Raw genomic sequence first — 6,534 nt, 5'->3', positions numbered from 1 at the left:
AAAAAAAAAACGAGTTTTTCCTCCCTCATGACACTAAGACTCATTAATTTCTCAAAAGAATTCTGGAAAGAAACTCAAGGTTGGAAATATAATTCTCCCCCTCCTTTCATCACCCGAATGCATAAATAACACTTCAGTCTTCCCCTGGGAGGCGCCAGCTAGGCGATGAATTTTCGTATATCTGTAAATCAGAATATCAATATTACATTGTTTAAATATTAATAAGTTGTGTTACACCACATGCGTCTTATGGGAGTTTGAGGTGCTTGTGTACTAGCGTATGCATTGAACTGGAGGCATTGCACACACATGCGATGTTGCCGGCTGTTGTTTCAATGGCACTCGGTGATTATGGATGCAAAGGAGAGGGGATCAATTATCTGCGGATAACATACAGAGGCACTACCGTCATTCGAGATGCTTGATCGTTTCTAATATCGAATTTAGGCCGATCGTGTATTGAATTTCATCAGTAGAGGGGAGAGTGGGGGATGCGCTTCGATAATAGCGGTCTTCATTGAATTGGTTTTCCGTTGAAATTTTGAAAATGGTGGGGCAGAATGGCTCGATGTTTTTTCATCAAGTAGTTCATGAAATTTACTATTGAATTTTTTTTTAAACTATTCTTTTTGGTCTAGTATATCCGGAGAAAATCCTAAATCAATTTTCCATCGATCATTCATTGATTTCTAGATCATTCTCATTGTCTCTTCGTCGTGATCTAAATTTTTTGAGGGGCAGAGTGGGTTGGAATGGACTTCATCAGATAGCCAGGAACATTTCTCATGAAACTAAAAAAATTATTATCCATTTTGACCCATTGGTTCACGAAAAAATCCTAAATAATTGTTTATAGATCATATATAGACTTTCTAGATCATTATCGACTCTTCAAAAATTCATTGGAGTGAATTACAACCACTAGTGGATCAAATTCATCATAAAATACTAAAATCATAATTGATTTGGTCCAGTACATCAATTGAAAATCCTCAATCAATCTGCCGTCGATCATTTATCGATCGCTAGATCACTCACATTTTTCCCCACAACTTCCTTCCTATGGGAGCAAAATGGCCAATTTTTTTTTCAGACGGGTAAATCTCTCGATCTTTCCATCGCCGTCACTATCTCCCCGCCATCCTCACCCCCACCCCCTCCGCCGTTATTCAACAAAATAAAAAAAAACCGCAGGAATTTCATTTATTTTCGCGCGAAAAAAAATGCCACCGCCGCATAAACTGCTCGATTCGCGTGACCTGGCAACGCCGCAATGGGCGGAAATCATTCATTGAGCAAGGGAGAGCCCGCCAGTCCTCCGCCGGCGGCATTGGACAGCGTCAGCTCCGGTGATCAGGCGCGCAGGGTACAGAAGGCCTTCTATAGACACTCCGAGGAGAAATAAAAAACTGATGCTTGGAGTTTGGTGCCTCAATCGGATGCTCTGTTTCTGCTCAAAACTTTTGGTTCGCTCGGGGTGGGAGAGCATAAAAAACAAATTTCGTGCCAATGACCTCAAGATGCCGTATCCCTCCAATTCGTGTTTATTTCTCAATTATTTAATGGGATCGAAAATAAGCCTAATCGATAGATCGGTAAACTTGAGCTGAAATTTAAAAAAAACATCCCATTGTGCCCCATTATTTATTGACTTGTTGCGGAAAAAGGAAATTGAATGGGGCAAAATGGGTTCATGACCAGGGTTTGGAAACGGAAATTTTTTCAATCTATTTATTGGGGTCATTATCGACCCCCGATATTGCTCAGCTCGTTTTTTTGGTTTTGAAAAAAAAAAAAAAAAACGGAATTAATAGTAAACCGGAAGTCTCTTTCACAATGTAACTCCCTGATGCACAATAATTACAATTTGCGTAATTCATCCGCGGTTGAGTCTGTCTCTGTCCTCGTTCTGCAGCCACGTGAGAAATTAATTACAACCGATGAAACGTCTTTGGGATGTGTTGTCTTCCCAAGTGATGCGACGTTGTCATGTCTCATCCTCCTCTTGCCGCATGTTTCACCTCTGTAAATTCATCATTGTATTGTGGGTTTGTGACGGGGCGTTGTCAGTGAGTATGATCTCATCGATCACGGGTATCTCATTCAGTAGTTTTTTTATTCGTAAACTTTGAGGTTATCCAAGTCAAATAGAATTAATAACTCTGATAAAAGTGAATTTTTTTTTAGAGCCTTTTGGTGTCACAATTGAACATGAACTCTCAATTAAATTTAGGAATGAAAAATTCAGAAGTGAAATTCTCTAAAAATTTAATTCATTTCGGAGACTCGCACTTCCCCCAAATCATCAATTTTTCATCTCCAAAAAAAGATGGTTCCGTCTCGAGAAAAAAACATTTCCCCTCATCTTCTCCCCCCCCCTCCCCCTGACCTTACGAGAGTTTATTTCCAGACGCCCGGAGACAGTAAACAGGTGTTGAGAAAAATCGGGGAATAGCGATTGAAAAGACAGAGGGTTATTTTGCGTGGTAGTTTACCCTCGGGGAGAGATCGTCTGGGGGTGAGAATGGGTGATTATCGTGGGGATTGGAATTGCTTTGGAGGGGCGGGGGGGGTCTGAGTGGCCTCATTGGAGAGTCTCTGAAATCCCGGACAAATCGAGAGTGGGAAAGACCCTAGACTTGTCTAGTTATGTCGAGAGTAAATATTTCCGTTGGGACAAGTCCTTTTAGTATACAATTAACCCACTTGTAGGGAACAAAATGGGTCATTCTCTCCCAGAAATGACGAAATGCGTTGAAATTGATTTCATCGAATAGCCAGAGAAATTTCTCAAAGAATGAAAAAAAAACGATTCATTTTTATCCAGTGGTTCAGGAAAAAATCCTAAATCAAAATTTATCGATCATTTATTGCTTTCCTAGATCATTTTCAACTTCTCAAAATGAACTGGGGTTGATTCCATCGAATAATCATGGACATTCGTCCGTAAATTGGAGAAAAGAGATCGTTTTACCCCGTTAGATGCCGAGAAAATCTTCAATCAATTTTGTAGATCATTTATCGACCACTAGATCATTTTCACGTTTTCCGCTGTAACTGGGATTCTGTAAGAGCAAATTAGATAGTTTTTTTTAATTTAAGAGTACATTTATAGACCTTTCCATTGGGGTCACTATCGACTCCCATCTCCACCTGTTCGCCTTCGCCTAAAATTCTCTTTTACCCTCGTTAATTCTAATGAATTTAATTAAGATAATTATTTCCCCTCATAATGTGAAAAAATCTCATTCAGAGATGAAACATTATTTTCCCCTGGCTTTTATGCTCCTCCAATTCTTTGTTTAAAACCCCGTGTTTATTTTAGGAAGAAAGAGAGAGAAAAAAAAAAATTATAGTATTTTCTCTGTTGTTTCTCCGCCGACATAATGCGCTTGAACGGCAGTTTTCTATCCCAGAAGAACGAGAGACAAGTGCGCGTCATTCAAGAGTCCGGCACTGAACGAAAACTGGATCAAAGCGTCTCTCTCAGTTTTTTTTATTCTTCTCGTTTGTTTTTTTTTGTTGTACTCAAACCTCACTCTATCACCGTGGGACATGTATATACGATGGTAATGGTGAAAGAGTACAACAATGGGACTACAACAAAGCTTCGACGCCTCGTATTATCGCGTTGCAAAGTGGAGTGATGGCTGTTGAAGCATTGAAGCTTCTATAAAAAAACCAACTGAATTGAATTAATTTCCGTGGAGATGGATTAACTGTTAATAAAAATTCTCTATTAATAACAATTGCATCGATTGCAAGAGCCTTTCACTTTTTTAGGAATTAATCATGTCTGAGGACTGTCCGAATCGACGCCCCAACAATTATTTCAAATATTCCAATCGCGTTTCGTCCATTTATAATGGAATGGAACATTTTTATTTTTGGAAAATCTTGGGCTGGGGAGGGGGGAGGTGGTTGACAGTGACCCCAATGAAAAGGTCGGGAAATTCACCTACAAATTGAAAAAAAAATGATCCGTCTAGTTCTTCGAGAACCCGAGATACAGCTGAAAACGTAAATGTGATCTAGCAATCAATCAATGATCTATGAACATTGATTTAGGATTTTCGCTGGATCTACTGGAGCAAAATGGATAATTTTTTTAAAATCCTCCAGTAAATTTCCCCATCTTTCGAATAGAATCGACACCAACCCATTTTGCCCCCCGGGACTCGAGATACATCGGAAAAGTGTGAAATGTTCTAGAGAATTGATGAATGATCCGTGAGAATTGATTGAGAATTTTGTCTGGATTTCCTAACTTCATGGAGAATTTTCTGAAGTATCCATTGTTGTCACTATGGACCCCAATATATAAATTTATGAAATTCTCAGAACTAATATTTTGATTAAGTTTCAAGCGTTGGAGAACGTCTACTCAATGGCGAGAAATTAACTTCTTTTTCAATTGTACAAAAAGAACGATCACGCGGAAAAGAAATAAAACAGGAAATTCATCTTGCTCTACACTCGTTCCTGCAATCGAGATTACTCCCGTCCGCCTTTTCTTCGTTCAACTACGGTTGAAAATGAAAGACTCTATCCCCTACAATCGATCTCCCCCTCGAGTTCCCCAACGCCTTCTCAACGTAATTGTACCCCAGACCCGCTTTTTTTTCCTATCCCCCCCCCTCCCCCCCTTTCATCCCTCGCTCCCTCATTTTTATCTCTTTTTAACCATTTTGTATTCCTTTTCATCCACTGAGACTTGATGATCGCCTGACAGGTGTCTACCTGACTCTTCCAAAGAGCCAAAACCATTTAAATTGCCTAAAAGGGGAATTATGTAATTTTCAAAATATTTCTTTTCATCTTCAACTGAAGAATGGCAGAAAAATTATCAGGGAGGAGGGGATAGGAGTCGATAATGACCGCATCTGATAGCTGAGTAAATTTACCACCAAATTAAAAAAATACTATCCATTTTGCTCCCATAGAACGGGAGTTATAGTGAAAAATGAGAAAATGATCTAGCAATCGATAAAAATGATCTACGAAAATTGATTCAGGATTTTTTCGTTTTTAATACTATCGAAATATTCCCTGACTTCACCATGATCATGAAATGAACCCATTCTGCCCAATATCCCGTGTATCACAACCGGAAAATGATCTAGAAATCGATGAATGATCTATGAGAATTGACTTATGATTTTCTCCTCATCTACTGGGCCAAAATCGATAATTTTTCTTCCAATTTCATACGAAATTTTTTCTGCTTTTTGATCAACATAAATTCACCCCTCTCCCGCGCCTTTTTTAAACAAAAAAACTTGATTCAGTCGAAAATCAATTGATGATTTTTCCCTGTAATAAAAATGTCTTCAATTAATTGTGCAATTTTTTCGGGGGTGGCACACTGATGAATAGCTTTTTTTATGTGATTTATGTTGGTTATAAATTTAAGTAGCAGCTACATTTGTGCGTGAGAATAGTCGTGAGAGACTCTTGTGGCTTTCCCTGTCATGACTCCGGTCGTTCCACTTGGTGTACCTAGAGGGCAACATCGCAATAGCTCACTCATGATTCTCTGTGTAACATACCAAGTATAATCACGAGTATTTGCGATCCTCTGGGTTACTCAATCAAGTGAGAATAGACTCAACAACGTCTCCTTACATTTATTTTCCTTGAATTTCCCTCGGGCTAGGAAAACTTCCTTGGGGTCGAAAATTACCCCGACCCATAGATCGGGTATTTACCCATAAAGTGAAAAAAACGATCCATTTTGCTCCAGTAGTTCAGGAGAAAATAGTAAATCTATTTTCATAGATGATTTATCGATTTCTAGATCATCACTTTGATTCCTCATCACTTCTATGGAGTCGAAGTGATGAGAAATCCAATTCAATATTTTTTTTTCATTCTACAGACGGAAACTTTTCCAAGATGTTGACAGAAAAATGATCCATTTCGCCCGGGTCGATCACATAAAAATCCTAAATCGATTTCCATAGATCATTTATCATTTTCGCATTTTGCGCTGTAACTCGGGATCTATCAGAGCAAAATCGAAATTTTTTTTTCTAATACTTTTAAAGATGTTTTTCTGTCAGTTCCTGAAGAAAAAAAATCATATTTTTTTTCCCAATATTTTGGTATCGGTGGGCAAAACGGATCGTTTTTTATTTGTGGGTGAATTTCCCATGGAGTGGAAGCTAGCCGAAAATTCGTTTGCCGAAAATAGGAAAGCAGTGGTTCTCACGCTCGACCGAGTTTCCACCCTTGGAAGATGATTTAGCAGATTATTAAAGGCCGACAAAACTTGACAAAACTAATATCTATTAGCGTATTGAGTGCAAGACAATTAACAATTAACCATTTGTTTATTGTAGTTAATAATAATATGTGGATTTTGGGATTTTGGGGTTCTAGAGGTGACAAAACTCTGAAATTGCGAGGGTACCTTCAGAGGACCCCCACAGACTTTTGTCACCCCACAAATGTCAAAAAAAATATCAATTGACATTTTCCATTGATTTTTTTAAAAGTTAATTTTCTGCTAACCTGATTACTTGCATTCTAATT

The 6,534-nt window shown here is 38.5% G+C and overlaps 1 protein-coding gene across 1 annotated transcript in view; it reads left to right on the top strand.

Moving 5' to 3' along the window:
• LOC107044439 (phosphatase and actin regulator 2) overlaps positions 1-6,534 on the top strand; it is a 61,907-nt gene that overhangs the window by 3,183 nt on the left and 52,190 nt on the right. The window lies entirely within an intron of this gene.

The sequence above is a fragment of the Diachasma alloeum genome, unplaced genomic scaffold (assembly GCF_001412515.2).
Source record: "Diachasma alloeum isolate Michigan unplaced genomic scaffold, Dall2.0 Dall_scaffold_00742, whole genome shotgun sequence".
In the NCBI taxonomy this organism is placed as follows: domain Eukaryota; kingdom Metazoa; phylum Arthropoda; class Insecta; order Hymenoptera; family Braconidae; genus Diachasma; species Diachasma alloeum.
Note: the sequence above shows the minus strand (reverse complement) of the source record. Positions and strands in the feature narration are given on the sequence as shown.